General features: G+C 43.2%; 1 protein-coding gene across 3 annotated transcripts in view; it reads left to right on the top strand.

Annotated features, from left to right (window-relative positions):
* Positions 1-16,415: 16,415 nt before the first annotated feature.
* LOC121865038 (proto-oncogene tyrosine-protein kinase ROS-like) overlaps positions 16,416-22,067 on the top strand; it is a 73,879-nt gene continuing 68,227 nt past the window's right edge. For 2 of the 3 annotated variants that reach the window (XM_042364355.1, XM_042364356.1), the window contains exon 1: positions 16,416-16,552. The gene's annotated coding sequence lies outside the window, so the exon portion shown is untranslated. The remainder of the gene's footprint in view (positions 16,553-22,067) is intronic. The other variant, XM_042364357.1, reaches the window with a different exon arrangement.

Raw genomic sequence — 22,067 nt, forward strand, 5'->3', positions numbered from 1 at the left:
AACACCATAACACAGCACCATAACACAGTATTGGACACCATAACACGGTAACACCATACACAGCACCGTTACAGTATTAACACCATAACACAGTATTGTAACACCATAACACAGTAATGTAGCACCATAACACAGAATATGTATTTTAAGTCTTTCTGTCTGGGTTACAGTGGGTCTTAGTTACAGTGGGTCTTAGTTACAGTGGGTCTTAGTTACAGTGAGTCTTATTTACAGTGGGTCTTAGTTACAGTGGGTCTTAGTTACAGTGATTCTTAGTTACAATAGGTCTTATTTACAGTGAGGTCTTAGTTACAGTGGATTTTAGTTACAGTGGGTCTTGAAGGTGGGTCTTAGTTACAGTGAGTCTTATTTACAGTGGGTCTTAGGTATTGAGTCTTAGTTACAGGGTCTTAGTTACAGTGAGTCTTAGTTACAGTGGTCTTAAGTTACAGTGGGTCTTAGTTACAATGGGTCTTAGTTACATGAGTCTTATTTAGTGGGTCTTAGTTACAGTAGGTCTTAGTTACAGTGGTAGTTACAGGGTCTTGTACAGTGAGTCTTAGTTACAGTGAGTCTTATTTACAGTGGGTCTTAGTTACAGTGGGTCTTAGTTACAGTGGGTCTTAGTTACAGTAGGTCTTACAGGTGGTCTTAGTTACAGTGGGTCTTAGTTACAGTGGGTCTTAGTTACAGTGGGTCTTAGTTACAGTAGTCTTAGTTACAGTGGGTCTTAGTTACAGTGAGTCTTATTTACAGTGGGTCTTAGTTACAGTGGGTCTTAGTTACAGAGGTCTTAGTTACAGTGGGTCTTAGTTACAGTGGGTCTTAGTTACAGTGGGTCTTACAGTGGTCTTAGTTACAGTGGGTCTTAGTTATGAGTCTTATTTAAAGTGGGTCTTAGTTACAGTGGGTCTTAGTTACAGTGGGTCTTAGTTACAGTAGTCTTTTACAGTGGGTCTTAGTTACAGTGGGTCTTAGTTACAGTGGGTCTTAGTTACAGTGGGTCTTAGTTACAGTGAGTCTTATTACAGTGGGTCTTAGTTACAATAGGTCTTAGTTACAGTGGGTCTTAGTTACAGTGGGTCTTACAGTGAGTCTTAGTTACAGTGGGTCTTAGTTACAGTGAGTCTTAGTTACAGTGGGTCTTAGTTACAGTGGGTCTGTTAAGGGTCTTAGTTACAGTGGGTCTTAGTTACAGTGACTTAGTTACAGTGGGTCTTAGTTACAGTGGGTCTTAGTTACAGTGGATCTTAGTTACAGTGAGTCTTAGTTACAGGGTCTTAGTTACAGTGAGTTTTTAGTTACAGTGGGTCTTAGTTACAGTGAGTTAGTTACAGGGTCTTAGTTACAGTGGGTCTTAGTTACAGTGGGTCTTACAGGGTCTTAGTTACAGTAGGTCTTAGTTACAGGGTCTTAGTTACAGTGGTCTTAGTTAAGTGGGTCTTAGTTACAGTGGGTCTTAGTTACAGTGGTCTTAGTTACGTGAGTCTTAGTTACAGTGGGTCTTAGTTACAGTGGGTTTTGGTAGTGTTGCCTCGGTTCTTCTCACAGGGTTAGATATGGTTAGGTTATGGTTAGGTTAGATGGTTAGGTTAGGTTATGGTTAGGTTAGGTTATGGTTAGGTTAGGGCCATGGGTTAGAGTTAGATGGTTAGGTTATGGTTAGGTTAGGCATGTCATGGTTAGGTTAGCGGTTAGGTTAGGTTATGGTAGTTAGGCATGGTTAGGTTATGGTTAGGTTAGGTTGTCGTGTCTGTTGATGTTACTGATGGATGTCGTTGTTTTGTGGGTATTTTTGTTTTTATGAAGTGTGTTTGTTTCTTTTTCTTTCTCTCATCTCTTTATTTTCTTCTTTATCGTCTTCTCTTTCTTCTTCTTCGTTACCATCAACCTCCGCCTTCCCTCTTCCTCCCTCCTCCTTCACCACCAACCTTTTCCTCCTGCCCCCTCCACACCCCCCCATGTCTTCCGGCCTGCTACACCTGCCCTCACCTGCCCGACACACCTGCCTGACACACCTGCCCTCACCTGCCCGACACATCTTAGTCCCTTCCTCCATGAGATACCAACGGACACTACAACGGATACTACAACGGACACTACAACGGATACTACAACGGACAGTACAACGGACACTACAACGGACACTACAACGGATACTACAACGGATACTACAACGGATACTACAACGGACACTACAACGGACACCAACGGACACTACAGCGGATACTACAACGGATACTACAACGGACACTACAACGGATACTACAACGGACACTCACAGCGAATACTACAACGGACACTACAACGGACAGTACAACGGACACTACAACGGACACTGCAACGGACACTACAGCGGATACTACAACGGACACTACAACGGATACTACAGCGGATACTACAGCGGATACTACAGCGATACTACAACGGACACTAAGCAGGACACTACAACGGATACTACAGCGGATACTACAACGGATACTACAACGGACACTACAGCGGACACTACAACGGACACTACTAACGGACACTACAACGGACACTACAGCGGATACTACAACGGACACTACAACGGATACTACAGCGGATACTACAGCGGATACTACAACGGACACTACAGCGGACACTACAACGGATACTACAGCGGATACTACAACGGATACTACAACGGACACTACAACGGATACTACAGCGGATACTACAGCGGATACTACAGCGGATACTACAACGGATACTACAACGGACACTACAACGGACACTACAACGGATACTACAACGGAACTACAACGGATACTACAACGGACACTACAACGGACAAAATTATGTTGGACAAATTGGGCTAAACTGTATTGGTCAAAATGAAAAAATGTTGGTCAAAATGGACAAAATTGTATTGGACATTATGACGGTACACAATTTCAGAGGGATAGAATTAAAATACAAAATGGTGTTGGACAAAATAATTAGATCGAGAGAGAGAGAGAGAGAGAGGAGACAGGACAGAAGAGAGAGAGAGAGAGAGAGAGAGAGAGAGAGGATATATGTGGGAGTCTAAAGCATCTGTCATGAAAATCAATACCTGAAACGCCATCAATATTCTCATGACACAATAACACACACACGTACCTATTCTAACCCAACCAATCCTGACCTAACCTAACCTGACCTGGTCATCTCTCGATCTAGGTGAAGTTATATTAGCGTTAGGTTAGGTTATTTTAGCGTTAGGTTAGGTTAGCATTAAGTTAGATTAGATTAGGTTAGGTTTGGTTTGGTTTGGTTAGGTTAGGTTAGGTTAGCAGTGGGTTAGGTTAGGTTATTTTCAAGTAAACTACAATATATACGGTGCCCAAATCATCACGTGACCCCCTCCTCCTCCTTCCCTCCTCCTTCCTCCCCTTCCCTCCTCCCCCACACCCCCCAAGGGCAGGTAAGGGCGGTAGAGTGGCCAAGGGGTGTTGATGGTGTTGGCTTGGAGGGGGGCACCATCTTTATCACCTATCAACACTTGTGGTGATTTGTACCTCTACTGTGGTCACCTGCCTTGTGTACGGGCACTATACATACACAATATAGGTATATATACACTATACATACACAATACAGGTATACACACACTATACATACACAATACAGGTATACACACACTATACATACACAATACAGGTATACAAACGATGATTAATAATTCTAGTGCTTCAGTATAAAGCTGTTACGGTATTTTCATTCAATTTAAATGACCAAAAATAACAAGAAGTGTAATTAGGTTAGGTTAGGTTAGGTTAGGTTGGATTGGATTAGGTTAGGTTGGATTATTTTTGGTTTAGGTTAGGTTCGTTGGGTTACATTCGGTTGGGTTAGGTTAAGTTAGGTTGCGTTACGATGTACTAGTTTAGATTGGGTTAGGTTAAGTTAGGTTAGTTTAGTTCACGTTAGATTAGGTTAAGGTAGGTTAGGTTCAGTTAAGTTAGGTTATGTTGGTTCACGTTAGATTACTTTACGGTAAATTAGATCATGTTAGTTAAAATATATGATAAATACTAAATTAGTTAAGGATAAAATTAAGTTAGATTAGACTAATTATCCTAACCTAAACATACATATTACTAATAATAAGAGAATTAGAATTGTACTCAGCCACACGGGGAAGTAACGGGGGAGCGATAATACCATACAGGGTGTCTCAGAAAGATGTACACACCCCACCTTACATAACCCTGGTGGAGATGGCCCGGAGGATGGCCTGAGAACACTGTCATTATCCTCACTACTTACTATCCCTCTGAGGACAATGTCGATATGTGAGGTTCTTCCATAAATGAGGACAATATTACGGGTAGAATATAATATTTTCCTGATTTTCCTCCCAAAAGTCGATGAGGAAGTGTGTATACATTTTTTTGACACAGAATCGCAACTCGCCTGCCCGGGCTCTCGGAATTTCAAGTGCGGGAAGATTATTATCGTGATGAAAGGGAACGAGAGGCTTATCCCGCTTATTACAGGTGGGTGAATGGTATTAGGCAGGTGTACAGGTCCTTAGGATGTAGATAAAGGAGGTAAGGAAGAGGAAATACCCCCAAGAAAGAGAGATAGAGAGAGAAGTTCTGTACCCCGAGTGAAGATTAGATACCATTGAGTTGGTGTTTCTTTCGTCATGGCGATGCTGTTTTGTTTTTGTTTTTGGCGGGATAGTTTGAAAAATTTATTGTTTATAATCTCTGTTCTTTTGTTTACGTGATGGTGGTGGTGATAGTAATAATAATGATCTTGATGATGATAATAACCAGAAACTGTAGGAATGTATTAGGAACACACACACACACACACACACACACACACACACACACACACACACACAGGAAGTGAGTCGCCGGTATCGTGTGGCTGTGTACACACAGAACCCCCTGAAGGAGGACAGGAATGGGCAGGGGTGGGACGGACGGACAGGACGGGCGGGCGGGCGGGCAGGGCAGGGGCAGGGCAGGGTGTGGAAAGTTGACAGGAAGAGATGAGGGCGGAGCGGGTGTGGAAAGTTGACAGGAAGATATGAGGGCGGGGCGGGGGTATTGGGAGAACAGGTGGGGCAGAGGCGATGGGACAGGAAGAGACAACGAGATGGGGAGATGGGGACGGAGGATGGGGTGGGTGGGGCGGGTGAGATGTAATCTTTAGTGGGTGGGTGTAGGTGGGACAAATGCACGTGTATAAAGGAGGTGTGGGTGGGAGTGAGAGATGGAAAGGGATGAAGGAAGAGAGGAGGAAGGAAAGAAGGAGTTGTAAGGGATAGGGAAGAAGAAAGGGGATGTAGGGAGGAGGGGGGTAGGGGGGACTCTGGTCAGGTGAGTGTTTGGTGTCATGATACTTGAAGTTCCCAGGATGGTCGAGTTACTCCTTGTGTGTGTGTTTGTTGACGTGTGTGTGTGTCTGTCTGTCTGTCTGTCTGTCTGTGTCTTAACATCGGTTAAAAAAGTCTCCCCCAAGGAAAAAATAAAATAAAATAAAATAAATAAATAAATAATCATAGGCCTTCCCCTTCTATAACCCCCTCCACCTCCACCCCCTCCACCCCCACAACAACAACAACGACAACAACAATCATGACGGCGGCGACATTAGCGACATGAGCACAGCTGGTGGCAAGTTAGTACTTCTCTCTCTCTCTCTCTCTCTCTCTCTCTCTCTCTCTCTCTCTCTCTTTAATGTAGCAAGTGTGTTGATCTCTCGCTCTCTCTCATCTGATACTACCTCATTGGTGGAACTATCTCACTCCTAACCGCTCCTCTACCACACTCACGCCTCTTCTTCTTAATTGCGTGAGAGGCTTCTTGAGAACTCCGGGGACGAGGGTACGTAGGTGGAGGAGAAGGGGGAAGAAGAGGGGGGAGAATGAGGAAGAGCAGAAGAAAGAGGAGGAGAAAGAAGACCAGAAGAAGGAAAACTAGAAGGATGAAGAAGAGGAGGAGGACCAAGAGGAAGAAGGAGGAAGAGAAGAAGGAAGGAGAAGGAGTGTCATCTGTATTTATATAATTCTTAACTCGGTTCTGTGGGCTGTGTTAATGGGAGGGATCAGAGTCAGCTGTTGTGGGTGATCGTCTTTGTTTTTGTATTGTTTACAAACAGAACGTCCCGTGGTGAGATAACAGCAGCGTGTAACAGTACTTGGAGGGTGTTATGGTTACTCTCTCTCTCTCTCTCTCTCTCTCCTCTCTCTTCTCTCAGACGCAGGGTGTGTGTCACTTTCTCAGTAAACTTGCAAGTGGCGGCAACAAACACTAGAACATTACATCGTTTGAGATACCAAATTGGACCTGTAACTGTGTGTGTGTGTGTGTGTGTGTGTGTGGTGCGTGCGTGCGTGCGTGTGTGTGTGTGTGTGTGTGTTTTTTTTTCTCTGACATGTATTATAGGGTTTGAGAGGTGAGGACATTGAGAGGTGAGAGGTAAGGTATGATGAGAGGTGAGGTGAGATATGGTGACATGAGAGGTGAGGTATGTTGAGAGGAAAGGTAAAGGATGATGAGATGAGAGGTGAGGTGAGGGGAAAGGTAAGGGATGATGATGAGAGGTGAGGAATGATGATGGTGAGGTGAGGGGTGAGAAAGATCATGTATAAACAAATGACCCCTCAGCACCTCGGCTACACCTTGACGATAACCACGATTAATGAACACTATCTGCTGCCACACCTAATACACGGTTATACATCAACACTAACTTATATATACACCATTTATACGGTATACAGTTATATATGTATACTTGTATATACTGTGTATACTGTTCACATAATTGAGTTTCGAGGTTTCTTCCTAACCTAAACCTAATCTAACTGTGCCTAGCCAGGAGCCTGGCCTGGCCTGGCAAGAGCAGGCCTGGCCAGAGGCATGGCCTGGCCTGACCAGGGCCTGGCCTGACAGAGCCAGGCCTGAGCAGGGGCATGAGCTGGGCCTGACAGGGGCCTGGCCTGGCCAGAGCCAGGGCCTGTTGGGGCATGGCCTGAGCCTGAGCCAGGGCATGGCCTGGCCTGACCCAGGGGCGTGGCCTGTGGGGCCATGTGGCCTGAGCCAGGGGCGGGCCTGAGCCCAGGGCGTGGCCTGGGGCATGAGCCTGGCCTGGCCAGGGCCCTGCCACTGAAGCCAGAGTGGGGCTGGCCCAGGGCATGGCCCTGTGGCCTGTGGGGCCCTGGCCTGGCCAGAGCTGGGCCCTGGCCAGGGCGTGGCCTGGCCCTGGCCAGGCCTGAAAGCCTGGCCAGAGCCAGGTCTGAGCAGAAGCCTGGCCTGTTTCAGCCCAGGGGCTATAGCCTGTGAGAGCCAGGTGCAAGCAGAGCATGGCTGACCTGACAGGAGGAGCCTAACCTAAGACAAAAATGTGGTTGTGGTGATAATAAAGAGAGTCATAAAATTGAGAATCGCCATCTTCTTAGCTACCCGCACCTCCCTACCAAATTTCACCGATCTAACTTCATAACTGTGGAAATATACAAGACGGACAAACACAGAGACAAGAGAGAGAGAGAGAGACAAAGGAGAAAATGAAAAAGAGAGAGAGAAGAGAGAGAGAGAAGAAAAAAGAAAGAAAGGAGAAAATGAGAGAGAAAGAAAAAGAAAGAGAGAGAGCCCCATCTAAACTGACATTATACTGTATCTCTCCTGGACAAGTATAATGGTGTGTGTGTGTGTGTGTGTGTATAGCGTGACACCCTGCACTCCATGACTCACAGCTGTAGCCCCCCCCCTCCCCAGAGTCAGCCAGAACTGTATCTTATTTATACTAAGTTCCATCGTCGTCCAAATGCTCGTCTTACCTGGAGATGTGAGAACGTAACTGACTCACTAACTGACTCTCACACACTGACTCACCTAAGCTACAGGAATATGAGAATGTAGTTGATTCACTGACTTTCACACTGACCCACTTAACCTACAGCAGTGTGAGAGTGTAACTGACTGACTCACTTAACTGACTCTCACACTGACTCACTTAACCTACAGCAATGTGAGAATGTAGTTGATTCACTGACTCTCACACTGACTCACTTAACATAAGAACATAAGAACATAAGAAAGTGGGATACTGCAGGAGGCCGACTGGCCCATACAGGGCAGATCCCTTTCACACCCATCCCAGCACTTCCATGTGCCTATCCAACTTCGTCTTGAAGCTCCCTAGCGTCCCCTGATCCTACTATAGCACTCGCTGGTAGCCTATTCCACATATCCACAACTCTATTACCAAACCAGTGCTTGCTCATATCCTTTCTGAATCGAATTTATCTAATTTAAAGCCATTTGTTCTAGTTATTTCGTTATTACTGAGCTTCAGAACATCTTCCATTTTACCCTTGTTAATCCCACTTACCCACTTAAGTACACCCCATCATATCTCCCTAACTCTACGCCTCTCTAATGAATGTAAGCCTGCTTTTCAGTCTTTCTTCATATGGAAGGTTTCTAATATTATGGATCATTTTTGTCATTCTTCTTGTACTTCTCCAAAGAATCTATGTCCATTCTATACTAAGGACACCAGAACTGAACCGCATAATCCATGTGTGGCCTCACTAATGCTAGGTAAAGTTTCAAGATAACGTCAGCAGTTCTGTTACCTACAGACCTAGATATGAACCCAAGAATCCTGTTTGCCTTGTTGCGAACGCTAATACATTGTTTTCTAGGTTTCAAGTCGTTGCCAACAAATACACCTAGATCTTTTTCACAAACTGAGTTTTCTATTTCCGTGTTACCTAGTTTATACTTAACGTTTGTATTCGTCTTCCCTATCTGTGAGAATGTAACTGACTGACTCACTTAACTGACTCTCACACTGACTCACCTAACCTACAGGAATATGAAAACGTAACTGACTCGCTTAACTGACTCGCTTAACCTACAAGTGTGAGAACGTAACTGACTCACACTGACTCACCAAACCTACAGCAATATCAGAACGTAACTGACTCACTTAACCTACAACAGTGTGAGAACGTAACTGACTCACCTAACCTACAGCAATATCAGAACGTAACTGACTCACTTAACCTATAACAGTGTGAGAACGTAACTGACTCACCTAACCTACAGCAATATCAGAACGTAACTGACTCATTTAACCTATAACAGTGAGAACGTGACTGACTCACCAAACCTACAGCAATATCAGAACGTAACTGACTCACTTAACCTACAACAGTGTGAGAACGTAACTGACTCACCTAACCTACAGCAATATCAGAACGTAACTGACTCACTTAACCTATAACAGTGTGAATGGAACCGACTCACCTAACCTACAGCAATATTCAGAACGTGAACCGACCTCACTTAACCTATAACAGTGTGAGAACGTAACTGACTCACCTAACCTACAGCAATATCAGAACGTAACTGACTCGCTTAACTGACTCGCTTAACCTGCAGCAATATCAGACTCACTTAACTGACTCATTTAAATTACGATACAAAGATGACACGTAAAAGTGACTTGTAAATTACTGTAATATTTAAAAACCTTCACTTATCTTCAGTTAGGTTAGGTTAGGTGAGGTTAGATTAGGTTAGGTGAGGATAGGTTAGGTGAGGTGAGGAGAAGTTAGGTGAGGTTAGGGGTTAGGTTAGGTTAGGGTTAGATTGGGTTAGGTTAGGTTAGGTGAGATTAGGTTAGGTGGGAGGATAGGTTAGGGAGGTTAGATTAGGTTAGGTTAGGTGAGATTAGTTTAGGTTAGGTGAGGTTAGATTAGGTTAGGTGAGGATGGGTTAGTATAGGTGATTAGGTTAGGTTGGGTGAGATTAGGTGAGGTTAGATTTGGTTAGGGTGAGGTTAGATTAGGTGAGGTTAGATTAGGTAAGGTGAAATTAGTTTAGGTTAGGTGAGGTTAGGATAGGGTTAGGTGAGGTTAGATTAGGTTAGGTGAAATTAGTTTAGGGGTTAGGTGAGGTTAGGATAGGTTAGGTTAGTTTAATGTGAAAAGAACTTAAGATATTTGAGAATGTTAGTCGTTTCCTCCTCCTCCTCTTGCTCCTCCTCCTCTTCCTCTTGCCTCCTCCTCCTCTTGCTCCTCCCTCCTCCTCCTCTTGCCCTCCTCCTCTTCCTCTTGCACCTCCTCTCATCTTCTCTACATTGAGCATTATGGGGTATGGGGGGGAGATTGGAAGGATAGATGGCAAACATAAGTATATTCCCTCCTCCCTCCCTCCCTCCCTCCTTCCTCTCCTTCTCACTTCCTCTCTCCTCTCCCTCCCTCCTCCCTCCTCCCTCCCCTCCTCCCTCCCTCCCTCCCTCCCTCCCTCCACTCTTCACTTCCTCTCCTCTCCTCCATCCTCCCCTTTTCTTCCTACCTTTGTCTTCTCTCTCCTCTCCTCCCTCCCTCACTTCCTTCCTCCCTCCTCTCCCCCTCCCTCCTCCCTCCTCCCTCCCTCCCTCCCTCCCTCTCCTTCACTTCCTCCTCCCCTCCCTCCCTCCCTCCCTCCCTCCACTCTTCACTTCCTCCTCTCCCTCCATCCCTCCCCTTCTTCCCTACCTTGTCTTCCTCCCTCCCCTCTCCTACTTCCTTCCCCCCCTCCTCCTCCTCCCTCCCTCCCTCCCTCCTCCTCCCCTCCTCTCCTTCACTTCCTCTCCTCTCCCTCCTCTCCTCTCCTTCACTTCCTCTCTCTCCTTCCCTCCCCTCCCTCCCTCCCTCCTCTCTCCTCTCCTCTGCTTCCTCTCCTCTCCCTCCTCCTCCCTCCTCTCCTCTCTCCTCTCTCCTCCCTCCCCTCCCTCCACCTCCTCTCCCCTCCTCCTCCTCCTCCCTCCATCCTCCTCCCCCTTTTTCCTCCTACTTCTTCCTCTCCTCTCCCTCCTCTCTCCTACTTCCTTCCTCCCCTCCTTCTCTCCCTCCCTCCTCCCTCCCTCCCTCCCTCCCTCCCTCCCTCTCCCTCCACCCTCTCCTTCCTTCCCTCCTCTCCTCCCTCCTCTCTCCCTCACTCTCTCCTCCCTTCCTCCTCCTCCCTCTCCTCCTCTCTCGCTTCCTCCTCTCCCTCCTCCCTCCCTCCCTCCTTCACTTCCCTCTCCTCCCTCCCTCCCTCCACTCCTCCCTCCCCCTTCCCTCCTCTCCCTTCCATCCCTCCCCTTTCTTCCTACCTTTGTCCCTCCTCTCTCCCTCATCTCCTACTTCCTTCCTCATTCTCCCTCCTTCTTATACTCTTCAGTCAGGTCACTACTACAACTTCCCCCAAATCTTTCCTTCCGGGGATTAACGTTAGTCAGTGAGGTCAGTTAGTTAGGGTTGGTGCTGAGAGAGAGAGAGAGAGAGAGAGAGAGAGAGAGAGAGAGAGAGAGAGAAGATAGAGAGAGAGAAAGATACTGAGAGAGAAATAATGATGGGAAAAGATTGAGAGAGAGAGAGAGAGAGAGAGAGAGAGAGAGAGAGAGAGAGAGAGAGAGATCATTTGTATAAGAAGTAAGTCTTTTTCAGGCACGTCTGTATTAAGTCAAAGATGAAAACACACTCAGACGCGGGCATGGCAAACATTCGTCTACACGGTAATACTTTGACTACAGTGTTCTTATGTAATGTGCTGTACTACTGTAGGTGAACGTATAGAAAAACGTACAGTACATGTCGAAATTAGAAAGTACTCTCTCTCTCTCTCTCTCTCTCTCTCTCTCTCTCTCCGGTTGCTTAGTTACGTATCTGTTTATATTGAATTAGTCTTCTGATCACAATTAATTAATGTAGATTAGTTTGGTATTTATGTCTCTGTTCCTTGGTTAATTGTCTCGAGAATTAGTCATACATGAATACATACATACATACATACATACATACATACATAGTGATAGTGTTGCAAGTGCAGTTTAGTGTGTGTGTGTGTGTGTGACTGGAGCTATGACTTGACGATAAAGTTAACCCGAGTTAGTTTAATTAAATCCAATCTTACTTTATCCAACCTAACCTAATCTGGTTTTGTTTTCATCTCCTAGGACTAAGTACTTTACATTTGTCCATATTGAATTTCATCTGCCATTTTTCAGACCATGCGATTTTTTTTTTAGATCTTCCTGTAGTTTTAAGTCCTGTCAGATTTAATTATACTTATTTAGTGTCATCAGCAAATTTACTTATGTCGCTGTCCACGCCTATATCTATGTCGTTTATGTATATAATAAATAGTAATGGTCCAAGTACTGAACCTTGGGGTACTCCACTAGTGACGTTACTCCAATCGGATTTAGTGCCGTTAATGCTCACTCGCTGTTTCCTATCCTGTAACCACGCACTAATCCATTTTAGAATATTTCCTTCCACATAATCGTGCCCATCATCCACTGAATTGAAAACAGTTAAACAATTTTTGTCAGACATGAACTCCTCTCACTTGTGAAGGCCATACAGCTAGCTGGCCGTGGTGTGGTGCCCATAGCTGGTGATGAGGTTATGTGTGATGCTCAGGAGCCGTCTCTTCTCTGTTGACATGAACGACCACGCTGCATCCTTTACTGTACTCGTGGAAGGTCTCTCTCTCTCTCTCTCTCTCTCTCTCTCTCTCTCTCTCTCTCTCTCTCTCCTCGGGGGTCACCTGAAGATTAGGCACCCCAGTTTGTTTCACCTGATGATTAAACTCTAAGCTAACCTAAGAGGGAGACAGAGAGAGAGAGAGCAGATGGGATTTAAGGAAGGAAAAGTGTTATTTATCATAGAGACTTAAGAGGAGTCGGTGAGGGGTTAGAGGGGGTTAGGTGAGGGCGGAAGACAGGAAGGAGATGAGGGGAGGAGGTAAGAATTTCCTCCTGACTTCTCTCCCTGGTCACTAAAAGTAGGATTTCGGATTTAATAGGTTTAGTGGTGGATGGGATTAAGAAGCCTCACATGGTAAATCCCGGTGATTCACATACGGTTAATCTGAAGCAGCTCGTCAGATTTCCGTACGGTAGATATTGGCCAATCACCTTAAGATTAAACACCCTAGCTTATTTCACCTGAAGAATAGACACCCTAAGGCTACCTGGGGGCATTAGAGTAGGTTAGATTAGGTTAGGTTACGTTAGGTTAGGTTAGGTAAGGTAAGGTAAGGTAACACAAGACAATAATTGAAATATTGCGCGGGAGTTTCTTTTGGCGGGAAAACATGAGAGAGAACGGGTGGAGGGGTTACTAGTGTATTGTCGACCTTCCTTGTTTACAAAGTTTTCTACCATTTGTATGTAAACACTTATCTCTCTATCTCTTGGGAGTAGTGTTAGTGATAGCAATTAATTTCTGTATTATTTTGGGTTTAATTTTATATATATATATATATATATATATATATATATATATATATATATATATATATATATATATATATATATATATATATATATATATTTCATGTAAATCCACAAATAAAAACGTGATGAGATAGTTTGATAGGTCATTTGGAATTTAGTTGTTTTATTCAAGACATCTGGAAGATGTCTTGAATAAAGACGAAAGCTAAGGTGCCCCATTGTTTCCCTTTTCCCGGTGTGATTTTATCAATATATATATATATATATATATATATATATATATATATATATATATATATATATATATATATACCAGATAGATGAAGTAATACAGTTGATTATATAGTTAGGTTGAAATACATACTGTACATACATACATGGATGAATACTGTAGCCAAGTGTAAGGAAGAATTTCAATAAATGGTTAATTTTTAGTGAATTTAACTTAGCTTCTGTTTTTGTTGTTACTTCTGGTTGTTGTTGTTATTGTTTGTTTTTGTTGTTACTTCTGGTTGTTGTTGTTATTGTTTGTTTTTGTTACGTTTACTATTGCTTATATGCCGTATCTATTTGAGTATCTATATCTATCTATCTGAGGTAGATAGAAGGGGGTGGGGAGGGAGGGGAGGAAGGGTAGTGGAGATAGGGGAGGGGAAAGGGTGGAGGTAAGGGTAGGAGCGATGAGGGGAAAGGTGGAGGGGTAGTGAGGGGGAAAAAGGTGTGGGTAGGGAGTATGAGGGGGTGACGACAAAGGGGGAGGAGCAGGAGGGGCGAAATGGAAGGAATGGGGAGGAAGGGAGGTGATGAGAGGTGAGAGGGAAAGGGTGACAGGTGAGGGAAGGGGTGGGGAGGTGGAGGGGAGGTGGAGAGGTGAGGGGAAGGTGGGAGGTGAGGGAAAGGGGTGGAGGGGTGAGGGAAGGGGCAGAGAGGTGAGGGGAAGGGGTGGAGGGAGGAGGGGAAGGTGAAAAGGGGTGGGAGGGAAGGATGAGAGGTGAGGGAAGGGTGAGAGGTGAGGAAAGGGTGAGAGGAGGGGAAGGGTGAAAGGTGAGGGAAGGATAGAGAGGAGGAAGGGGTGGAGAGGTGAGGGGAAGGGTGGAGAGGTGAGGAATGGTGAAAGGTGTGGGGGAAGGATGTGGAGAGGTGAGGGGAAGGGTGGAGAGGTGAGGGGAAGGATAGAGAGGTGAGGGGAAGGGTGGAAGGTGAGGGGAAGGATGAGAGGTGAGGGGAAGGATGAGAGGTGAGGGGAAGCGTCAGACTACCACAATAGTAACGCAATTAACAGTTTAGAGGCGCCATTGTCACACACACACCAGCTGACGAGACTCAAAAGCTTCGTCCAGGTGTACTTAATTGCCTCCTCACACCTGTTGATCGGCATATATGTACACATTAACAGGTGTACACGGCTGCTAACACCTGTACATGATATGTACACATTAGCAGGTGTACACAGCCACTAACACCTGTTGATATGTACACCTCAACAGGTGTACACAGCTGCTAACACCTGTTGATGATATGTACACATTAGCAGGTGTACACAGCGTCTAACACCTGTTGATGATATGTACACATCAACAGGTGTACATACAGTAATTAACCTCCCAACACCTTAAGTCTAATTAATATATACGTGTGTTAAAAGAACATAAATAAAATACCAAAATACGAAGACAAAATCTGAAACTGATGTGGAGGTAGAGTTACGGGTACAGGTATACAGGTATACAGGTACAGTCGCCCACATCACAGGTTACTACGCCCTAATGGATCTGGTAACACTGCTCAACTGCGTGTGTCGAGGTGTCTGATCAAGTGTTACCAGATATATAATTTGACCCACGGAAGAACCTTTATTGTGTACGAATACCTGTAGGCAACTGTATGTGTTTATTTATACAGGTAATACAGGTAGTTAACAGGTACAGGTAGTTAACAGGTTACAGGTAGTTAACAGGTTACAGGTACTTAACAGGTTACAGGTATACTTCACATTTACTCACAGAAAATTAATTCAATCAAACTTCATATTGTTCCCAGCTAAAACACACACACACACACACACACACACACACACACACACACACACACACACACACGCGCGCGCACACACAGCTAAATGAATGTTTCTTGTACGTTATTCGGTGGTAATGTATGTATGTATGTTGAGTTTTGTTTGTGTACATTCAAAAGTCTCACTCTTTGTAGTATAGGTGTGAGAGAGAGAGAGAGAGAGAGAGAGAGAGAGAGAGAGAGAGAGAGAGAGTACATAAGCGTATATAATGGTATATTTTGGTCGCGTAATGGCACGGTACACGAAGGTTGTAGGGGGGAGCGGCTGGTGGGTGTGTGGGGGAGCGGCTGGGTGTGTGGGGGAGCGACTGGGTGGTGAATGAAGCTACAGTATAGTCAGTATTTAAAACTGCTGGGTGTGTGAGGGTGAGTGGCGGCCATTTAAAGTTTAGAAAAAGGGGTGGACAGCCTGATGGAGTCATCCGGTAGTAAATGACAAATCACTGCTCCAAGTTGGTCAATGAGAGAGCCGTAGGAGAGAGAGAGAGAGGGGGGTGAGAGGGAGGTGTGGGTGGGAGGGAGAGAGAGGTGTGGGTGGGAGGGAGAGAGGGAGGTGTGGGTGGGAGGGCGACAATGTGGGCAGTAACGAGTGTATCCGGTGGGTGCGTTGGGTGGAGGAGAGGGCCTCGTTCGACCCAGCCTCTCTTCTTCCCCCTACACCTCGGACTGGTTCACTCGTTATGATGGCCGCCTCTTGTGGCTCCTCTACCACACACAAACACCTCCTACAAGATAATAGATGGTGCTGTGAGGGAGGGAGACTACTGACGGTGTCCTGGAAGTGTGTGTGTGTGTGTGTGTTGTCTGGCTGTATTGCGCATCACGTTTGTCACCTCGCTGCGTCTGTGTTGGTGGTGTGGTGCTCCAACAGGTGGCTGGAGGTTCTCTTGATTTTCTCCTCCTCAGTTCAGTAGTGTCAATTAAATTCATCCCCCACAATAAACATAAACACGTGTTGCTTCCTCCTCCATTCATGAGATGGGTGAGCGTCGCTTCGTCTGGCCCCAGCACCAGGGGGAGGGGAGGGGAGGGGAGAAGGGGGTGAGTTGAAGCTGCGTCGCTCTCCCTCCCTCCCTCCCTCCCAGCCACCCAGCCAACCCTTCGATAATAAGGAAATCACTCATCAGCCACCATCGCCCTCACCATCATTACCACCTAGGGCAGCCAGAACCTACCTTGCGGGACACCAAGCACCCCTTTCCTGCCTCAACCATTCTCAAAAGATTCGTTCGTAAGTGTTGTGTGTTTTTTGTGGTCTGTCCTTCCGAGTGTATGAAGGGCAGACATCAGGTATAGTCACAGTGCTGGCTCGACGGCCATCTTTGTGTGTCCTGGGTTTGACTGAGACAGGCAGATGCGTTCACACGTCTCCTATAAGAGGGAGAGAGAGCGGTAGGGGAAGGGAGGGAGGAGAGATAAGGGAAGGGAGAGAGAGGAAGGGGAAAATTTGGTGTACGAAGCTTTGAGAATCCAGCAGACCATGGACACCGGCCGGCCCCCTCAAACACTGCGTCAATCTCACATAGGTAGTGGCGGCGGCGCTGTGAAGTACACACACACACACACACACACACACACACACACACACACACAGACACACACACACACACACACACACACACACACACACACACACAGTTAACTTGAGGCTGTGAGAATCTGTTATACTTTTTTAATAATCTTACCAGGTGTGTAAATAAAAATGGTAAGAGGTTACGATACGTTAAGTTAGGTTAGGTTAGGTTGTTGACTTCTTGTATAATGTAATAGATAATGAGTTTTTATGTTAGGTGTACTAGGTAGATAGATAGATAACAGATAGGTAGATATTTTGTTGAGTAAGTCATGGTGCAAGTTGACTTTAGTTCACCATCAACAGAAACTGGGAGGCGTTTTAACTAAGGAAACTCATAATAATAATAATAATAATAATAATAATAATAATAATAATAATAATATGACTACTGTAGTATAAATAATAATAATAGGTATAAATGGTTAATACTACTAATAATAGGATGAGTAGCTGATAATAATAATAATGAGTGAAAATAAAAATAATAATAACGTGGTGGCATTTTTTGGACGACAAGGAGGTGACATTTAAACAGGAGCAGACTATTGAAGTATCCTGTGTGTGTGCTGAACTGCCGGGAGGTCAACTGCCCTCCTTCCCTCCTCCACCTCTTAGCGTTAAGGTTAGGTCAGGTTAGATTACGTTACGATTGGTTTGGTTAAGGTAGGTCAAGTTAGGTTATGTTAGGTTAGGTTATGTTAGGTTAGGTTAAGTTACGATTGGTTTGGTTAAAGTAGGTCAAGTTAGGTTATGTCAGGTTAAGTTACGATTGGTTTGGTTAAAGTAGGTCAAGTTAGGTTAGGTTATGTTAGGTTAGGTTAAGTTACGATTGGTTTGGTCAAGTTAGGTTAGGAGAAGTCATATTAATTTGTGGCCTGTTAAGGTCAGGTCATGATAGCTTGTGACCTTTTAGGGACTGACAACCGCCTGACTTGTAACCAATCACATCGTATTGAGCATTCTGTGACGTAGTCTTTGCCAATTAGTTACAAGGTGTCGTTAAGTCATATCTGCCTAATTAGTATTAGCATTGATTATTATTACTATTTTTTGTTTATTATTATTATTATTATTATTATTATTATTATTATTATTATTACTATTTTTGTTATTATTGGTGTTGTTATTATTATTAAACACAAGAGGCCACAGCATCCTCCTTGAGGAACCGTACAAAATACAGGTATTTATTTATTCATGTAGAACTGAAGATATTATATGGATATGGTTTATAACTTACAGGTGTTAATAAATGAAGACAGGTGTACTGTAATTTGAACCATAAACACCTGTATAGAGAGGACCAAACCATCGTAGTTGAACCCTTAAGAGATTGACTGGACTGGATTTGTCTATCAACTTTTGAGAATTCCTACGTAAAGGTTTATTTAGATTTGTATTATTATTTTTATGATGCTTAATACAATACAGTTATGCCTTAGACTAGCGTTATAAACTTGATATAACACTTTTATATCTCCGTGTCATATTTGTGTAAAGAAAATGGGATCTGGGCTTTAGTAGGTCACAAGAGAAGTGACCTGATGTGTATTTTTTTTAGCACTAGTGAATCTCTTTGACCTTTTGAGATGGTGACCTTATTATTTGAGGTCATGGAAGGGTTAATTTTTTAGGTCACGGATTATTAATGAGACTGACCGTAACCAGACTCGAACCCGTGTCTCTTGAAAGCGAACCCCGTGAGTGAATCCGGCTGCTGTATACGAATCTCTTGAGTGAATCCGGATCCTGAAAACGAACCCCTCATGAGTGTCGGAAACGCTGTGAGCGAGACCTTTTGTCAACATTACCCAGAATTCACCCCCCCCCCATCCCCCACCTCCCCCGTCTACAGTACTACACACATCATATAGAGAGACGTTAACACACCCCCACCAAGTTATGGACCTTTTCCTGTTGCTGACCACTACCTACCACCATTACCACCAGTACTACCACTACTACCAGCATCATCACCATCCATCTAGCGGCCATTGTCACCTCCACTTCGCTTTTGTTTCCCTAAATGGCGAGAAAATTTGCTTATATATGTATTGTAAACTTTATACTGTATGTGTTTTATAATAACTATATATATGTGTTTTATTAGAGAATTTTATATATAGGGATATATTAAGGATGTTTTATATGTGGAAATTAGGTGATGAAGCGAATGGGAGAGAGTTTGTTTGGTTTGGTTAGATTAGGTTAGATTAGGTTAAATTTCGTAAAGTCAGGCTGGGATTAGGTTATATTAGGTTAGGTCAAGTCAGGTTAGGATTATGTTTGGTTAGATTAGGTCAGGTTAGGTTAGGTTAGGTTAGTTTAGTTTAGGTTAGTTTAGGTTTGGTTAGGTTAAGTATTCTCAAGTTGCAAGTATACCACCATTTATCCTCCACAAACTCAGCAACATAGGAAGTGTCGAGAGTAATAGGGTACAGGATGGTGGTGATGGTGATGATAATGGTGATGGTGGTAACGGTGATGGTGATGATGATAGTGGTGTTAATGGTGATGGTGGCGGCGGAGGCTTAGTTATGACCACCGCCGCCGCCGCTCAACCCAATCTGTCTGTGTCTCTATTAAACCCCCGTCACCCCCTGTCTGTCTGTCTATCTGTCTTGTGCCTCCCTGTCTACCTCCAGTCTGGTGTCTCTGTTGGCTTGTTCGTTTCTGTGTGTGTGTGTGTGTGTGTGTGTGTGTGTGTGTGTGTGTGTGTGTGTGTTTTGTCTCGTCAGAATTTGTCCGTCCGTCCGTCTGTCTGTCTGTCTGGTATCATTTTGTATACGTTAAAATCCCGTTGTTGATTGTTCATATTACCGCATTCATAAGTACCACCTGATTCACGGACGGACGAATTTTATGGACGCACGGACGAAGAGGACGCACGGACGGACTGACTGACTGACAAACAAACAGAGAGAAGACAATTGATGCTATCTCCCTGGGCCTTGATCAGCGGGGGTCAATAAGAAGATAACATCAATCCTATCACCATCTAGAGAGGTGATCTGATCTACTGCCCAGCGGGGGTGAGGGGCGGCCCGGATATAGCAGTGGTTAGGTTAGGTTATTTTAGGTCAGGTTAGGTCAAGTTAGGTCGTGGTTAGGTTAGGTTATTTTAGGTCAGGTTAGGTCAAGTTAGGTCGTCCCTACATTATTAGCCAATCAGGTGAGAAGTATGGTAAGGAATTAAGAATCTGAACGGAAAGAGTTAATGTATTTATCGTAGTATTGTAGTTAAGGTAATATTGTGTGGATTAGTAACACTGCAGTTCAGCATCAACCTCGGGGACTGGCAACACTGCAGGAGGAACACTGGGACGTGGTAACACTGTTGAGAATACTGTAATAATTTCTATGATGATAATAATAATAATAGTAATGATAAAAATAATAGTAATGATAATAATAATGATAATAATGATAAAAGTAATAATAATGATAATAGCAGTAGTAATAATAATAATAATAACAACAATAATAGCAATAATAAAAATACTAATAATAATATTGATGATAATAATAATTTGTTATCCCTTTACACAATACAAAATTTTAAATGTATAATAAACAATAATAATTATGCATCAACACACCTACAGGTTAGTTAGTGTAGATAATGAATAACAATAAGTGACTTAGATTTATATGTAAAGTAGTATAAGTGAGGACACGAAATGGTAAACTGGCAACCGTGTGAGCTGGTAGCATCCTGTGTCAGCTGCTAACAGGATTAATTTAGTCTTTAAGTTGGCAATACTGTGCTGAAGAATCTCTCTCTCTCTCTCTCTCTCTCTCTCTCTCTCTCTCTCTCTCTCTCTCTCTCTCTCTCTCTCTCTCGTATAGTATAATGAAATATTAAAGTTTTAATTACCACTTATATAGACTCCAATAGGTTAGTGCAGTATTATTATTATTTTTAAGGTCATTATTATTATTTTTTTATAAGTATTATTATTACTGGTATTATTATTATTATTATTATTATTATTATTATTATTTTTATTATTATTATTATTATTATTACTGCTATTATTATTATTATTATTATTATTATTATTATTATTATTAGTCATTATTATTACTGCTATCATTATTGTTATTATTGTTGTTGTTGTTATAGTAGACATCACAACACGTAAACAACTTCCCCCACAAACTCAACAGTGGGCAAGATTTACGTGGGAGATAACTGACCCGTGATTGGTCGTCGCGCCCCCATGGTCGCCGCTGATTGATCAATTGTCTGCCAATCACAGGGCTCCCAGGAGTCGGATTACGCGCGCACCACACACTCTTAGGTAATGATAAAGACACAAACATGTTTAAATTTTTGGTAAATCAGTTAATGAGTAGAAATTAGACCAAATAAGATGAAAATTATGGGTATTTAGCGGTTATAAAAAGTGGTGACGTCAGAACAGCTTGTCACTACGCGCGTTTGGAAGGTATATGGAGAATAATAATTTTTCTACAACTATATTTAATGTTTTTATTTTCACAAACTGGTCTATATTAAGTCATGTTTCCTTCCCGCCTTTATTTTCCGCTTTTTTATTAGTGTAACGAAGATGTCGCCTGAGGATGTTATTGTTTTTCTTTCACTGTTGTTTTGATGTACAAGTAAACTCAATAAAATCTAGTTATTATTATTATTATTATTATTATTATTATTATTATTATTTAGTTTTATTTTATTATTATTATTATTATTATTATTATTATGTTTTTGTTGATTATATGTAAAAATAAGTGTCTATGCGTTTGTCATCACCTGAGGATTAGCCCCCAATTTATTTTACCTTGATATTAAACACCCTAACGCTGACCTAACTTAAATTTACCTAACCTAATCTTAATTAAATTAATCTAGTTTAAATTAACAATATCTAATTTAACCTAAGTCTACGTAACTTAATCTGATATTCTAAAATGGATTAGTGCGTGGTTACAGGATAGGAAACAGCGAGTGAGCATTAACGGCACTAAATCCGATTGGAGTAACGTCACTAGTGGAGTACCCCAAGGTTCAGTACTTGGACCATTACTATTTATTATATACATAAACGACATAGATATAGGCGTAGACAGCAACATAAGTAAATTTGCTGATGACACTAAAATAGGGCGTATAATTAAATCTGACGAGGACTCCGCAAAACTTCAG

This window comes from Homarus americanus, unplaced genomic scaffold, assembly GCF_018991925.1.
Source record: "Homarus americanus isolate GMGI-L3 unplaced genomic scaffold, GMGI_Hamer_2.0 scaffold2539, whole genome shotgun sequence".
In the NCBI taxonomy this organism is placed as follows: domain Eukaryota; kingdom Metazoa; phylum Arthropoda; class Malacostraca; order Decapoda; family Nephropidae; genus Homarus; species Homarus americanus.